This window comes from Culex pipiens, chromosome 2, assembly GCF_016801865.2.
Source record: "Culex pipiens pallens isolate TS chromosome 2, TS_CPP_V2, whole genome shotgun sequence".
In the NCBI taxonomy this organism is placed as follows: domain Eukaryota; kingdom Metazoa; phylum Arthropoda; class Insecta; order Diptera; family Culicidae; genus Culex; species Culex pipiens.
The window spans coordinates 63938941-63956871 of NC_068938.1; the positions used below are offsets into that span (position 1 = coordinate 63938941).

The 17931-nt window shown below is 33.9% G+C and overlaps 1 protein-coding gene across 2 annotated transcripts in view; it reads right to left on the bottom strand.

Moving 5' to 3' along the window:
- Positions 1-17931, bottom strand: part of LOC120420821 (uncharacterized) — a 69826-nt gene that overhangs the window by 32268 nt on the left and 19627 nt on the right. Inside the window, exon 1 of one of the 2 annotated variants that reach the window (XM_039583942.2) lies at positions 8358-8948. The exons of the other annotated variant lie outside the window; for it this stretch is intronic. The gene's annotated coding sequence lies outside the window, so the exon portion shown is untranslated. Of the gene's footprint in view, positions 1-8357; positions 8949-17931 lie in introns of those variants that run through there. 2 annotated transcript variants of the gene reach the window in all.

Here is a 17931-nt window from a genome sequence, read left to right on the forward strand (position 1 = left end):
GCGTTGGAGAGATTGCGTCATTATTGACTTCTCGAATCGAGATCTACACTCTGACAAGGTAGGCGCCGGTAATGGTTAGGATCAAGATCCTACTCTGTACAAGAGGTAACCTTGACGATCTCTCAAAAGCAAAATTCATATAATTTGTATCAAGTTTTCTCTCGATAAAATAGCATGACCTGCATTGCACACGTTCACAGCCGTGTATACTAAGGCAAATCATCAGCTGAGCCACATTTGAAAGATTTGGGGGTCGACTGTGCGGGCACAACACAAAAAACTAGACCCCAGACGGACATACAGCTGGCTGGTCAAGTCAACGTTTTTTTGGTCATCAATTTTGTCTGGTTTTACGTTTCTTATACACGTTTCGCAAACAAATTAAAGTAGCATGAAAATTGGCAAAAATCTACTTTTAAGTTTTTTGTAACTTCTTTATGTATTTTGTCACCTACCGGATGTCTCGCTATTAGGGTGTTTCCATACTTTGCAATTTCTGTGGAACGTTGCGCGTCTGCAAGGTGAATGCGATTCTCGCAATACCAACCTATTCGCTGTCATTATTATTACTTCTTTTTGTTCGACGTAATCACGATCGCACCGAGTCGTCGTTAGACGGAGCAGCCCCAGGCTTCCTGGTACTGGGCACGTAAAGGTAACTAGGGTGGTTCATGGAGAGTTTTTTTTTTAATTTTTTGCCGCCAAACAAGTCATTCAACATGAATTTATTTCTCAAACTACCCTATATTTCTGATCGAAATTCATCAGACATATCAAAAAGAGGGTACCCTCCCCTATCAACAATGGCTCCGTTACACACCGTGCCGTGAAATGTTGTCTGCACACACCTCCTCCCAGAGGCCGATGCGCGAATCTGATTTTGATGTGTGTGTGTTCGCAAACGTGAAACGCGAACAGCATACTTTCAATTTCTATTGAGGTTACTCGTGACTCGAGCATTGGGGTACGAAAATGGGCGATGAAAGGGTTGGGGTCGATTTTGTTGTTGCTTCACGCTTTGTTATGTTTGCTATGTGTGTGTGTGTGTGTGTGTGGAACGAATGTTGCTCGTGCCGAGAGCGTGAAAGATTTTGGGGTTTTTGGGAAATTGTGGACACACGCGACTTTCAAACGGAACAGGGAAAATCGAATCTAATCGAAAATACGAGACAATCATGTATTGCTATTCTTTTGATAATATTTTTTTTTAAAGAAAGGAACAGTTTGAAAGCATTGTCAGCATATACAAGTACAAGTAAAAACCAAGACACCTGAAATTAAAAAAGGGATTTGGAAGACGGTTTTGATGCTCAACATTTTTAAGGGGATAAGGGAAAATCTCCACGGTATCCCCAAATAAGTTTCGCTTGGATTTCGACGGTTTTTGAGATAGTACACCCAAAGGAAAAATATATCTCAAAATCTGCAACAGTGGATTTGCTGCAGAAAATGTCACATTTTATAATATTTTTTGCAGCAAGCCCGTAGATCATTTTTGCCCGCGTGTAAACATGTCAGCGATCTGCAGTTCTCACCAACACATATAATGCTGGCCCGTCCCCGAGCAACACTCCAAAGAGAAGAATATGTTGGTGCTCTTTCACTTACATTTCATCAAGCGTCCATGGCGTGGTGGTAGCGTGTCGGATCAATAATCAAGAAGTTGGTGGTTCAATTTTCGTTATAAGGGTTTTTTTTTGTGAAATACAACAAAAAAGCCGTCGGTAATGTCGATTATTGTCGGTAACGGGCAATATATATCGCAAAAATGCATGAGGACAGTTTTCATGCAGATTCTGATATACTTTCATGCCGCCATGCATCACAATCATGCGACCGCCGTTTGGGTGTATAAGGTCTAGGATACGCATAGAGCATAGAGTATTTAAGGGTTATAGTTTTATTACCAAATTTTTAAGATCAAGATCTATCTCTCAGAAATTTTTCAACTAAAGCAGCGAAAAAAGGGTTTTTTTTTGTATGAACAATTGTCCACGCGAGAGAAGGGGGGGGGGGGGGGTCGAGAAATTTTAAAAAGTGTCCACGTGGTTTGTGGATGGTCCCCAAATTAAAAAAAATAGCTCAGAGCCGGAACGAATCTTCCAAACAATGAAAGTACTGATCGTACTCTGCTTTATCCTGCACATGAAAGATGCAGGTGGTTATGTGACAGACATGACCATTATGACTAAGAACATGGTTGGAAAACAAGACTTCAAAATAGTCCGTTCAAGAAGAATCTGAACCGGGACCGATTCTGTGGCAATTTTGAAACTTGTATTGCACAAACTCGTTCCGTAAATGTTCCCCCATTGCAACACATTTGAGTGCTCTTGGCGATTCCGGGATGTGGAAATATCCGTCAAAATGCTTATTTTCATGTTCGGTATCCAAAATCATTAGTTTTGATACCATTTTAACTCAAAGTTATGTGGTCATTTTTATAAATTCATAGATATTTAGCAAATTTGTAACAAGAATAACTTTTGTTTAAAAATGTTGAAAATTGAGTATGATTTTTTTAAATTGATTTTATTAAAATTTTTAGCTCCTACCCCTTTTTAAAAAAAACATATTTTAATTTTTTTTTATATTTTTCATGAAATCATGATTATTTTTAATTTATACAAATCTTTTTTATATAAATACTACTACCAATTCACTTTAAAAAAGAAATTATCGACAAAAAAATCCTGGAGTTCAACCTCTATTGGTCATCGTATATCCCCTTTACCCTAATTATTGTAAAAATATTTCTTACTGCTATAAAAACACTTTTCAAGGGTAGGAAGATCAAACATATGCAACCTCACATTTATTTATCCGAATTATCCGCGGTCATCATTCTCTTGAATAATGGCAGCACTGGTCCTCCACCCCGAATATACTGGTAAACAGCATTACACTTTTTTCAGTTCACTTTTACACACTAGTATGGGATTTTTCAGTTCAAGTATGATTACACACTTTCGTGTAATCATACTTGAACTGAAAAATCCCATACAAGTGTGTAAAAGTGAACTGAACAGTGTGTATGTTGATTATCAGTGTACATAGGGTGGTAGGGTGTTCCAAAATTGTATTTTTTATGATCGATTTCAGTGACTTTTTTTTAAAGTGGAATTCAAAAATATAAAAAAAAAACTTCTACGAAAGTTAAAACTTCTTTATGTTAAGGCTTTTAATGCCATTTAAACTCGAAAATCTACTATTTAAACCAATTTAAACGCAAAATAAATTACAGGTCAAAAGTTTATGATATTAGACGATTTCTTCCACCTCACTCAAAATATAATTGGCTTGCGATCGCGATCTCTCGTGTTTTTTTGTTAGGCAATATTTAAAAAACTATTGAGCGGATTAAATACATATTTAGGCCATTTCAGATTCATAAAATAAAAAAAAATAAACTGGCTTATTTATAAAAGTTACACTTTGGTTTATTTTTTTATGTAAACTTTAAACCCTGAAGGCAACATTCCTGTCAAATTTGTAACACCCTAATACGCAGTGTACTCACTTCTGAGTAAAAAAAAAGGCTCACTCTCAACGCGTTGCGCGATCGCCACATAAACCGAAATCGCGCACCAACGGCAAAAAAAATATTTTTGGCGACTGGGCGATGTTTTTATGTGAGTACGGTTCGGATCAATGCCGAGCTAACCTCGAAAAATGAAAAGTGGATATATAAAGTTTGTGTGCGCATAGGTATACAAGCGAGCAACCTTTACGGATTTACGCCGTGCTGATCGCGTCGTCATCGTCGTCTTGCGACGATATTTGCTTATAAATAAATAAAGATTGGCTTTCGATTAACTCTCTTCCTGGCGCAGCAGCATACATCATAAATTGTCGGGTGCGCAGCAAGCCGTTCTCGAAACGCGATCCTTAAAAGGCGCTAGAAATGGGTTGACATTAGAGGTTCTGAACACCTGATGACGACGACGGCGACGACGTGGAGTTGTTGGCCGGACACAAAACTGACCTCGAAAAAAAGTAAGTGTTGGTCAACGTCGCCGCATTGAAAAGTTGACTCGAGACACTGCTGATCTTGCCTTGCCGGTTCAGTTGGTCGTGTTTGGGTTTGATTTCCTTCTTTCTGCTGCTTCAAGTCAAGTCTGGTTGAGTTTTTTTTTTTTGAAAATTCAACCAGCAGCAAGAAACGTGGAAAACGTGTTTTACAGCCAATCCGTTGTTGTTACATGCGCAATGTCCAGGCCAGGAGGACCGCATGAACGTGGACTGTAACGTTAGCAGTAACTGTTTTTTTTGGGGGGGATGGGTGATGGATGTGCAGGGTTGTTACGGAAAAGTCGAGAAAAAATCCGCGCCAGATCCGCGCCGACCCCAAAACCCAATCCGCGCGAAATCCGCGCCATATAAAAAAAAATCGCGAAAAAAAATAAAAGGGTGTAACATAATGAATGAAATTTTAATCGAAAAAAGAATAATACAGAAGGCATTTGGATCAGTACCGTTGATCAGTTGTGGATTCATATCGCACCTGTACCAAATGGAATCTTTTTTGCCATTTCTGAAACAATATTAGCGTTTTTTACAACACTTTAAATATCGTTGCTTTAAAAACAAATTCAGAAAAAAATTAAATTCGAAAATTTTAAAAAATTAAAGCCATAAAATAAATCACCAAATTATAAAATCTAGGTATTTAGTGCTTGATAATTCTCGCCAAAACTTTACTCTGGAAAATCGAAACACGAAATTTCTATTATTTCCTTCTCTAAATTTCTCTAAACTAAAATATGACTCCGAAAATGATCCGAACTAAGAAAATGGCAAAAAATAATTTAATAATTTAATAATTTGATAATTTAATAATTTAATAGTTTGATAATTTAATAATTTAATAATTTAATAATTTAATAATTTAATAATTTAATAATTTAATAATTTAATAATTTAATAATTTAATAATTTAATAATTTAATAATTTAATAATTTAATAATTTAATAATTTAATAATTTAATAATTTAATAATTTAATAATTTAATAATTTAATAATTTAATAATTTAATAATTCAATAATTTAATAATTTAATAATTTAATAATTTAATAATTTAATAATTTAATAATTTAATAATTTAATAATTTAATAATTTAATAATTTAATAATTTAATAATTTAATAATTTAATAATTTAATAATTTAATAATTTAATAATTTAATAATTTAATAATTTAATAATTTAATAATTTAATAATTTAATAATTTAATAATTTAATAATTTAATAATTTAATAATTTAATAATTTAATAATTTAATAATTTAATAATTTAATAATTTAATAATTTAATAATTTAATAATTTAATAATTTAATAATTTAATAATTTAATATTTAATAATTTAATAATTTAATAATTTAATAATTTAATAATTTAATAATTTAATAATTTAATAATTTAATAATTTAATAATTTAATAATTTAAAAATTTAATAATTTAATAATTTAATAATTTAATAATTTAATAATTTAATAATTTAATAATTTAATAATTTAATAATTTAATAATTTAATAATTTAATAATTTAATAATTTAATAATTTAATAATTTAATAATTTAATAATTTAATAATTTAATAATTTAATAATTTAATAATTTAATAATTTAATAATTTAATAATTTAATAATTTAATAATTTAATAATTTAATAATTTAATAATTTAATAATTTAATAATTTAATAATTTAATAATTTAATAATTTAATAATTTAATAATTTAATAATTTAATAATTTAATAATTTAATAATTTAATAATTTAATAATTTAATAATTTAATAATGTAATAATTTAATAATTTAATAATTTAATAATTTAATAATTTAATAATTTAATAATTTAATAATTTAATAATTTAATAATTTAATAATTTAATAATTTAATAATTTAATAATTTAATAATTTATAATTTAATAATTTAATAATTTAATAATTTAATAATTTAATAATTTAATAATTTAATAATTTAATAATTTAATAATTTAATAATTTAATAATTTAATAATTTAATAATTTAATAATTTAATAATTTAATAATGTAATAATTTAATAATTTAATAATTTAATAATTTAATAATTTAATAATTTAATAATTTAATAATTTAATAATTTAATAATTTAATAATTTAATAATTTAATAATTTAATAATTTAATAATTTAATAATTTAATAATTTAATAATTTAATAATTTAATAATTTAATAATGTAATAATTTAATAATTTAATAATTTAATAATGTAATAATTTAATAATTTAATAATTTAATAATTTAATAATTTAATAATTTAAAAATTTAATAATTTAATAATTTAATAATTTAATAATTTAATAATTTAATAATTTAATAATTTAATAATTTAATAATTTAATAATTTAATAATTTAATAATTTAATAATTTAATAATTTAATAATTTAATAATTTAATAATTTAATAATTTAATAATTTAATAATTTAATAATGTAATAATTTAATAATTTAATAATTTAATAATTTAAAAATTTAATAATTTAATAATTTAAAAATTTAATAATTTAATAATTTAATAATTTAATAATTTAATAATTTAATAATTTAATAATTTAATAATTTAATAATTTAATAATTTAATAATTTAATAATTTAATAATTTAATAATTTAATAATTTAATAATTTAATAATTTAATAATTTAATAATTTAATAATTTAATAATGTAATAATTTAATAATTTAATAATTTAATAATTTAAAAATTTAATAATTTAATAATTTAATAATTTAATAATTTAATAATTTAATAATTTAATAATTTAATAATTTAATAATTTAATAATTTAATAATTTAATAATTTAATAATTTAATAATTTAATAATTTAATAATTTAATAATTTAATAATTTAATAATTTAATAATTTAATAATTTAATAATTTAATAATTTAATAATGAAATAATTTAATAATTAAATAATTTAATAATTTAAAAATTTAATAATTTAATAATTTTAATAATATAATAATATAATAATCAAATAATTTAATAATCTAATAATTTAAAAAAAAATTTATTTGATAACTTAAGAACTTTCCTTAAAAAATAAAAATAACAAAATCAATTGTAACATTTTCGTAATTTTTCAATTTAATAATTCGTACTTTTTTAGGTTTTTTAAGTCTGTAAGTTTTGACAATTTCAAATTATGAATTCTAATTTTTTTATTTTTTGAATATGTAAATTCTGAAATTTCAAATGGAACATTTCCATTCGAGCAGTTTTTGCTTTTTTGTACAATGTATTTTTTATGGAGCGAAATGTCAAAAACTGCTCGACTGTGGGTGCTCCATTGGGAGTAGAATCAATTCTACCTGAATCAGAGTGGTAACAGAAGTTTTGTTTTTTTTTAATAAACCAAAAATTTAAAAATTTAAATTTTTATATTGAAAAACATAGAAAATCTAAAAAGTTTCATTGCTTCAAATTTTTAAAATTCTGTAATTTTTCGAATTTTGTTCTTTTGATTTTAATAAAATTTGATATTTATTTGAATTGTAAGGCAGATGTTTTAAAAATAATGAGTTGTAATGTTATGTTGAATTAATATAACAAATCTCCATACATTAAAAAAATCGCTTCTTGAAGATTATTTCGAAGTTTCATATTAAGAAAAAAAAAAACAATCAATAATTTTTTGAACAAAATTTTCTTCATTAACAACTTCTTAGAAACTGATATTTTCGCACTCAACGAAAAAGAATTAATTTATTTAATTCCTAATAATATTTTTCTTTGTAATTTGAAAGAAATTCTATCGTTATCAATTATTTTGTTTATCAAATTGATATCCGCGCGAAATCCGCGCCTGAGCAAAATTAGCCAGCAAATCCGCGCCAGATCCGCGCGATACGCGCCATCCGCGCGATCCGCGCCGTCCGTAACAACCCTGGATGTGGTTACCAAATTTCCATCTACGTTCAGTTCAGTAGCCGGGCAGTTCGAGCAAACTGGGTTATCCGATGCGGCTGAACGACAGAGTAGAAGGGCTACCATTTATACTTTGAATTCAATTAGTCTAATGCAGGAGGGGGGAACGATTGAGTTGAAACGACGTGTACCGTGTCGTAGCTTCAAGGGCAATCTACGGGTGATGTGTGCGAGTACAGAACTATACAAATACGACGAAGAGTCGACCATATCCACAGGTTGTTGTGAGGGAGCATAACTCCGCATGTGGTATACATAATATATTAAAAATAGAACAGTTACGTAAGCTAGCACAGATCGCAGTTCCAAGTTCCGGATCATTTCCATCAAGCATATGTTAAGCAACAACAAACAGTTGTCTGTAGGGTCTGACCTTTTTCGCTTCCGAGAGTTTAAACACCTTTCCAGCCGCAGTCGTCGAAACTGCCAAACGGCATTGAACGTGTCAGCAGCTCCTTTTCAGTCCAGCTCCTCAGCTTGGCACAGCAACGAAGTTCCACAACTCGCTAATATCGTATTAATTCAACGACAAAGGTCACTCCGCACCACTCCACACCACTACATCGGCAATCACAACAATGGCCGTACACATCCTGGGCCTGCTGAACAAAGTGCGTACAACATCCAAACAATCATCGTAACTTGCCCAACACGACTCGTATCTCAACTGCGGACTGCACAAGCAGGTACATCTGAAGATAACACTTATCAAGCCCAGACACGCACACACTTCTCCCCCCTCAAACGTCACGTTTCGTCTCAAACTTCACCTTCCCGAACCATAAAAACACCGTCACTATCACACGGCATTAGAACAAAACATACGGACCAGCTGTTTGCCCGAGGCAGACAACGGCGAGCTCTAGAACGCACGAACGTTTATCGAAGTAGTTAACACCGCCAAGTCTCCACTGTGACTACCACCGCACCGACGACGATCGCTAGCTGACTGACTGACTGATGAACAATCTGAACCTCCACGAGACTGCCGTACAGCGCTCTGACAGGGGGAGGAGGAGTACGGCAGCAGCAGCAGCACAAGGCAAAACAAAATGTAAACGAAATCGAAAAACGTGTAGCCAAACATCTACATACAGACGGAGAAATAAGCAAGCCTCACACACCCACAAACACGCGTCAACAAATAGTAGAACGTACGTACAGTCGGAAACCATCAACACGACGACCACTACCAAGTCGATATGGGTAATAGAAGCAGCGAAGCTTCTTGCTGGGACTGAAAGTGTTGGATCCGCGCTAGACCGCTAATACACATATGTGTTTCGTGTCGTAAATCAATGACCACCACAACTCGGAGATCCAGCAAGCTCCGATGTACTGTAGCTCTAGATCTGAGACTGTAATTGCACAGGCAATCGCATTAGTTGGAATGGAGTTGGAGCACCGCGCGCTGGAAACTGTTCTCGGTGTAGGGTTGTGGATAACCCTTTGAAGGACAAGTGGGTTCCACGTGGTACTCCGGTTGACGATCGTTACACAGGTTGCTCTTTGTATTCACAGCTGGTGTAACAGTTTTATTTTAATATAGCCCAGCAAGAATATACTTCAATTCGATGAGTTATCGTCTTCAAAGCTAAACACAGTACTCGACCCCTAAAGGGTCACTGTTCGCTGCACCGCTTTCGTGCACACTACTGTGACAATGCAGGTGCTGGAAGAACGCTGCCTCGTGCCTCTATATAGACTGTGTGCGCTATAGCTACAGACGATAACGTAACACGTTCTGTATAGAACAACTCAGCGCCGGTGTGCTCGACTGCAAAGAATACCCGTTGGTGAAGTGACCGGCGCGTACAACAGCTGAGCACCTCTCCAGATCAAAGGAAGATACGCAGCGGAGTGAAAATCTCAGTTTCCTTATTTTTCCTGTTTCCTACATAGGAAGAGAAAAATCTTGCATAAGTCCGAACAACACGACCGTTTTTTTTTCTTCCACCTGAAGCTACACACTTATTAAGTTTCAACCCAATGCCATCGGGGGGGTTTGTGCTGTTGCGATTTCTGCATGGCAACAGCTGAGCGAGAGACTCTAGCCAGTCGAGTAAACTGCAAAGCCGCCGTCGAGGGTAATTTGAAGGTGAAACACGCCGATACTTAGAGAGCCAACCAGTTTGGGCAGCGCAAAAATGTTCCACATCAAGTGAAGCAGCAGCCCCCGACCGACTGACATTATGGAGAGTCCAGTAATTAAACTTTTGGAACGTCGTCGCTCTCCTCGCTCCCATGGTTGGCCTGGTCTTTGCCAAAATCGGCGGCGGGGCCAATTTTGACCGTGGGGTCCATCATGGCGAAGGTCGCAGATTTCACGCGAAAAAAATCTCAGTTCATCGCCAAAAACGAACAAATAAGGTGCCAAATACACTAATGACAACGTCTGGTTCGTCTGGTCATTAGAGAACCTTGTGTGGCCGAGATCTTTGAAAGAAAGGAAAATTGTGCTGCAAAAAAGAGCAAAAGCGAACATAATTGGAGGAAACCCGGCAGCAGCGTAGCTGTGGACAATTAGGGAAATTTACCAATGGAAAAATACCAGCCAACACCACCGCCCGTTAGAAGTAGGTTATGCAGACTTGGACTGGACGCAGAGAGTGGAGTGAGCTGGTGGGAACCGAAAGGTGTACCGCAGCAACTTGTTGTAGCGAATAAATATTAGACTGATTCGCATGCTACTTTGAGAAACTTTTCAGAGAACTGAAGACACCTAAATTAAATCCCGTATTCTATAAGACTTATACACCCATAATTAGAAGACCGAGAGGAAAACTCTACAAAACTGAGATGAAACCTTCAGCTTCTAAAAATTTGGCGACTGAAGCTTCTGCAAATTTGGCGACCCCAAATTCAGCTCTTCAAGAAAATCCGATTCCAACTCTGACTCTAACTACCGTCAGTGGGGGTGACCTTGGGTCAAAAAACGATACACCTCTCATAATTTCTTAATAACAAAAACAATTTAAATAACATCGAAAATCTTTCAACGAAGATTTGTTCTTAGATAGTTTGCTAACATTTTCCCAAAATATGATGGATTTTGATGAACACTACCTTAAAATGCCAATAACAGGAAGTCATCTTAAGATGTCCCCTACACAACCCTTTTAACAGAATTTAGTTTCATTGAGAAGTACCTGATAAATGGTAAAATCCGTAAAAAGTCACTTTGACCCAAGGGCTTTTCTGCCGCTCTAATCGAGTCCGTCCCATATGTAAAAACAGCAAGCCGAGAAAAACGCATGTCAATATTGTCCCGCCCATAAGGCCACGTGTTAGAATTTCACGAAAAAGTGGATTTTCTTCGGTTCTAGAAACAAAGTACTAAATTTTATTGGTTTTTCTGATAGTTTACATGATTTTGAACCAAACTGCATCATTACCTCAAAATTGACGAAATTACATATGGGACGGACTAGCTTCGAGCGGCAGTTTTGTTAATTTGATTTGGTTAACCGCGGTGGATTTTCTTGAAATAATTCGAACTGTCAAAAATCCACCAAAGCATCTACCGGTGGATACTTTTCTACCACAGATTTTTGTGCGATCAATGTGGTAGATACTTTGGTGGATTTTTGACAGTTCGAATTATTTCAAGAAAATCTACCGCGGTTAACCAAATCAAATAAACAAAAGCCCTCCAATGTCACCCCCGCTGACGGTACTCTAACAACTACTTCCATACAAAATTGTTGATTTTAGCCGATACCAACTCGAAGATTTCGAAATGTACAGCTTCAACACCAACTTGTGTGAAATTTCCCGAGGATTCCAAATATGTCAAACCTGAGCCCAAAAATTGCCGATTCGTCCGATTTAAAAAAAAATGCAGACTTTTTGTCACAGATATACAGACACCACCTTTGAAAATAAAATGGCAACCGTCTACACGGCTCTCTCGTGACGATCAGACCCGGCCGATTGTGGTTATGTAAACAGTATTTTTAGCATAACTTTTACACAACTAAATGAAACTTAACGATATTCAATACCAGGCTATGCTGCCGTTCTACGCATAATTGTCCCATGTCAGTTTTTGACGATTTTGACTTTATGCCATTATTACACGCAGAAAAATAAGGCATATTTGAATCAACAAAACGTTTTGTTGATTTGAAAATCATTATTTTTGTTAAACCAACGCTAAACGTCAAAGCAGCTTTTTCGAAACAACAAAAGAATTTTGTGGAATTGAGAAAAACAAGGTTTGTTTCAACGCAAAATCGGCGTTGATTATATTCAACAAAAAATTTGTTGATTCAAACCTCGTACAGGCTGATTCTACAAAACATTTTTCTGCGTGTAAGTTTAGTCTGATGTGTACTTTAAGAAAAACACATAAAATCTGGTAGGGGAAATATACCCATTTTAATCACTCTAAGCTGTTCGACCAATTCTCATCATTTTTGCCATTATCCGCTATAAAATCAACATTTTCAGATGTATCAACAATGGCTTGCTTACTTTTATTTGAGCTATTTATTACTTTGGAACAGTCAAAAACACTTTATGAAAGCTGTAATTCATGATCAAAGTGCTGATAGGTCGATAATAGAAATAGGCTGAGAAAGGGCATAGTTCCCCTACTTTGTTCGGGAACTCATAAAAAACAACACCAAGTCTGTTTGTCCCATCGTTGAACTTCTACGCATAATTGTCCCACCAAGTATTTTCTTACACGGAATCATTAATTTTACTAAGCATTATGCCTTGTTTACCTGTTGTATAGCAAGAGGATCACAAATAAGGGTGATAAACTGCTGACTGGGGCGATTAGGGACACATAGGGCGAATAGGAACCCACGGGACAATTATGCGTAGAAACGCAGAAATCGGTCGAAAAATTTCAATCGCGTTTTTCTCAGTTGCACTTTTTTGAACATGGGACAATTATCCGTAGAACGGCAGTATGGGACCTGAAACTGAACCGAGTAGACTGAGTAGACTACATCCGGACAAAATTTGTTCAGCCAAAGCCATGAAAATCAAGTGCAAAGTTTTGATCAACATCCCCAAATACAGTATGTAAAAAAAGTATTTACACCCCTTGGGCACTATGCACAATTTGTGATGAAACATGTAAAAAATTTAAGGTTTAACAGGAACCTAGTACTACGTTTTGTTCAGAAACTCATGCTGAACATTTTGCTACCAAAAGCTCATGAAAAGTTGTTTTCTATAAAAAGTTATATAACAAATACTATTACAAAAATAAAAAAGGTGCAAAAAAAGTTTGTACACCTTTCGAAAAATTAACATAAATAATGTTATTTGTTGACAAATCACCATAAATCCAGTCTCCCAACTCCAAATAGGCATCCTTGACTGATTAAAAAAATAATTTGGATTGAATATAAAATTTACTAACTACTTAGTATAAAAGTTTATATAACTCTGGAAATTCTATATAAAACTTATCTAAACTTAATTTTGCAAACTTTTAATTCAACTAAATGTCAATATATTACCAAAGAATTGCTAAATAAACATTTTGGAGTGGGTATAACACCGTTTTGGGGGTATTTGTATCGATAGAATAGATTTTTCGTTGGAGTTTCGTACCAACCCGGAATTACGTCGTAGGAAAATCCGCCGGCATCCGAACCGGTCCACGATTTACAAGTCAACCTATGTGGAATCGGAAAGGGCATAAAATTTCCGATCTTTTGATACCCATACATCTAGGTTTTCTTTAAAACCAACGTTTTTAAATACCTGGGCAAAAAGTAAGTTTGATCCACGAGAACAAAAATTACGAAATTCCATACATTTTTGGCAGGTTGCTCAAACGAAACCATAACAACGTTTTTGCTTAGGTATTTAAAAACGTGGGTTTTATAGAAAACCTGGATGTATGGGTATCAAAAGATCGGAAATTTTATGCCCTTTCTGATGCCACATAGGTGTGGACCGGTTCAGATGCCGGCGGATTTTCCGACGACGTAATTCCGGGTTGGTACGAAATTCCAACGAAAAATCCATTCTATCGATACAAATACCCCCAAAATGGTGTTATACCCACTCCAAAATGTTTATTTAGCAATTCTATGGTAATAAATTGACATTTAGTTGAATTAAAAGTTTGCAAAATTAAGTTAAGATAAGTTTTATATAGAATTTCCAGAGTTATATAAACTTTTAAACTAAGTAGTTAGTAAACTTTATATTCAATCCAAATTATTTTTTTAATCAGTCAAGGATGCCTATTTGGAGTTGGGAGACTGGATTTATGGTGATTTGTCAACAAATAACATTATTTATGTTAATTTTTCGAAAGGTGTACAAACTTTTTTTGCACCTTTTTTTATTTTCGTAATAGTATTTGTTATATAACTTTTCATAGAAATCATATTTTCATGAGCTTTTTGTAGCAAAATGTTTGGCATGAGTTTCTGAACAAAACGTAGTACTAGGTTCCTGTCAAACTTTAAAATTTTTACATGTTTCATCACAAAATGTGCATAGTGCCCAAGGGGTGTAAATACTTTTTTTACATACTGTACGTACAGACATTTGCTCAGAATTTGGTTCTGAGTCGATAGGTATCAAAGAGGTCAAATTAAAAGTTCATTTTTCGAGAGATTTTTTTTACTCTCCTCAGTGAGGAGGGCAACACTGCGATTGGTCAACAAGTTAATACCGTAGGCTTATCGTCCACGAAATTCCCTATCTTTTTACCATAGGGTGTTGGAGGCTGATGTAAAAATATACTGGGGTTTAAAATATTTATTTCTAACAGTAATTTGCAAAAGCTATGAGAAAAACTCAAGCTAATCCCGGATACTTATGGCACATTTTGAAGTGCTTAAAAAACCCTCCAAACTCACCAATAGAGTAAGATTTCATCAGTTTGGTTTGGGTACCAAGTCTCTGTCGAATGTTGTACTGCAAATTATTCATTCCAGAGCACTTAAAAATTCTCAATATGGTGCTTCTTAAGATTGCTTACAAAACGAAACGTTATCGGGGAATTCCTCAGTTTCTTTTGTGGATTCAGAAACGTATTGCTGTTTGAACAGCCATGCTCAAATTCAATCTATTTCAACGAATAATCTTTGCGGTTAACTTTAGACAGTTGGCCTGGCAATAATAAAAGAAGGAAAATTTGGAATACTCAAGCATTCTCCAGGATGCAATTTGAATGGTTTGCAGCTCTAGGATTATATAAGAATAGAATAATGAAATATTTCACCTGGTCAAGGTTACCCCGAAAGCAATCTTTGAACCAGCCTATAAAGTTCGAACACACCTCGCCCCGGCTTGCGGTTACCAAATGCACCGCGATTGTCATAATGACGTTAATTGCGATTGAAAAATTAAACGCGATGGAATGGATAAGTCGCGTGGCATTCACACGAGGCCTCCGGATCACCGCGAACCGGTTCAGATCCTGCCATTTCACGTGCAAGTATCTAAGCTGGTTGAGTTGAGTTGAGCTCTCGCAGATCAATCTGAGGCTGTTGCCATGGTGCGCATAGAACCTTGAAACACGTGCCAATTTTTCGCCCGTGGACATTTGGAAAGGTTGCGCAGCCGACCAGCAACAAGGTATCGCGTGCCAACTTTCAGATTTTTCTGCACAGTGACTGGAGATTGGTGTAGTTCGCAGATATAATTTATGCTTGCAAGTTGATCGAAGGGGGGAGGTTTACATGTGGTTTAGGGTAGAAATTAATCAACATGACGTGTAGTAACTATTGAACGCTGCGGAAAAATCTTGATTCGAGAGTTTTTAAGGCATCGTCGAAGCGAGCAGTTCTTTATACACGCTCGCACGCGTTCGACAGTCTATATGATCAGGAAAAACGTGACACCTTCCCTCGCATCGCCGATTGTGATCTGAGTACTGATCGTTCCCCAGCCATCACACACAAAGAACACCAGCTGTTGCGCGAGCCGTCCGCCCATCTAGGTCTAGTTCAGCTTACAAACTGTCATCTACCTAGATATATCAGAGCAAAAAATCACTGCTGATTGCGCATGCTGAATACGGATCGCACGCTTCTGCGCAGTATGACAAAAGGCGCGCGAGCGCGGTTCTAAAGTAGGTGATCGCGATGTGACTTCAAAAAGTTGTTGTTGTTGTTGAGATGGGTTTAATTTCTTAATTCATATGCGCGCATCTGTCGCGGAGACCTAAGTCCACCACACCAAGAAGTGCATCGCGAGGTGCTCTCAATACTGCAGCTGGCATATTGTGCATACGTTGTGCATTTATAATTGCAAACAGCTCCTTAATAGGCGATGGCGATAATGATGGTGGCGGCGACGACGGCTGACGAAAATGATCATCACCAACATCACCACCGTCATATAGTGTTGTGATGATGATGATTTTTGATGACGAGTGTAAACACGGTTGGCAAAAAACTGCAGTTGCAACGAGAGACGCCGCCGTTGCGCTTGCTTGTATGGGGCTAAGTGTCGTAAGATCAAATCATGGCCGCTAATTTTCAAGTTCACTGAAGGAGAATCCGCTTGACACGAGCAGCAGGCAGCGGGTCTGTGTGTAGGATGTTGACGTCAAAGCACCGCTGCACTCTGCAGTTGGGAGGTAATAAACTTTTGGAGCGTGTCTCAAATAGTGCATTTGCACGTAAGGTGAAGCGACATTTTTGACAGACGTCCTGATTACGGTACTGAGCGGATACAAACACGATCCTAATTTGAAATCATTTGGATTTTGTTGAATTGATCTAACGTTACGACAGGTATGAAAGAATTTCAACAAACATTAATTCAAAATTAAGTGAAGTTCATTCGAATTTTAGCAAAATTTATCCATATTTGTCATGAGTGCGATATTAGTATAAACCTACTTGGCACTATTTAAGAAATTTTCAAAAACTATAAGAAGAACGCAGCAGAAACCAAATTTGATGTTGAAAGCAAGAAAAAAAATGTTCGTGATTCGATTATCCGAAGTCCCATACGTTTGGATAATCGAATCTTGATTGTAATAGAAAATCTCTTAAAAAAGTTTTAGGTTTGTTTTAAATTTAATACTTTACAACTTTATCAAAACATGGATGAGGAAAATTAATTTTTGTATGATTTTTTTTGTAGCTGATCCAAGATGTTTCCATAGTTTCTTTTTTTTTGGCTTCCTCCTATAAAGCCACGTGCATAAGTTTGGGCCCGATTTTTTGCTGCAAATACCGACGTAAAGAAGGAATTACCTCTTGCACCCAAACATTCACCTGAAATTTGAGCACTTCGCATAGACGCCCTTGTGTCTATTAAGCCAATAAACATTTTAAAATGAGCTTCCACTGATTTTTTTCAAACTGCAGTGGGTAATTATGTAAGTTTGGCAATTTTAAGCAAAACATTAGTAAATGTTATTTGAATAGTTGTTTCATGAATTTCTGATACGAATACAAGCTATTACAAGTTACCTATAGGATTTTAATGGAAAGTGATGGGTGTAAGGGCCTCGTGGCGCGGTGGTTAGCGGCTTCGGCTGCCGATCCTTAAGTTGCTATGAGGCGCGGGTTCGATTCCCGCCTTATCCTCCTGGCCTTTTATAGGATGGTGAAGTAAAACGTCGGTTCATTTGCGTAAAACAGGTTTTGGGTGACTCACCACACATAACCATTGGACTTTTTTTGGATGTATACAAAGCGACATAACAGTATTATTCCATTTATTCTGAACAAAGTCCTTCCAATTCGCAGTAAAAACAATGATGGGTTCTCTAAAAATCTATGGATTAATTTTGGACCGACTAGAATATAAGTCAAATGTAGAACCCACAAAGAAAAAGTTTCGCACCCCAAAGCTTATAAAATTTGCAGAAGGAAAAAATAACTTTTAAACCATAAGTCAGGACAGAAAACAACACTTTGTTTTATGAATTTTCCTTGGTCAGATTCTCTATGTAAGGTATCCTAGACTTTTTACCTTTACAAAAACCGTCCAACGTCAAGCGAAAA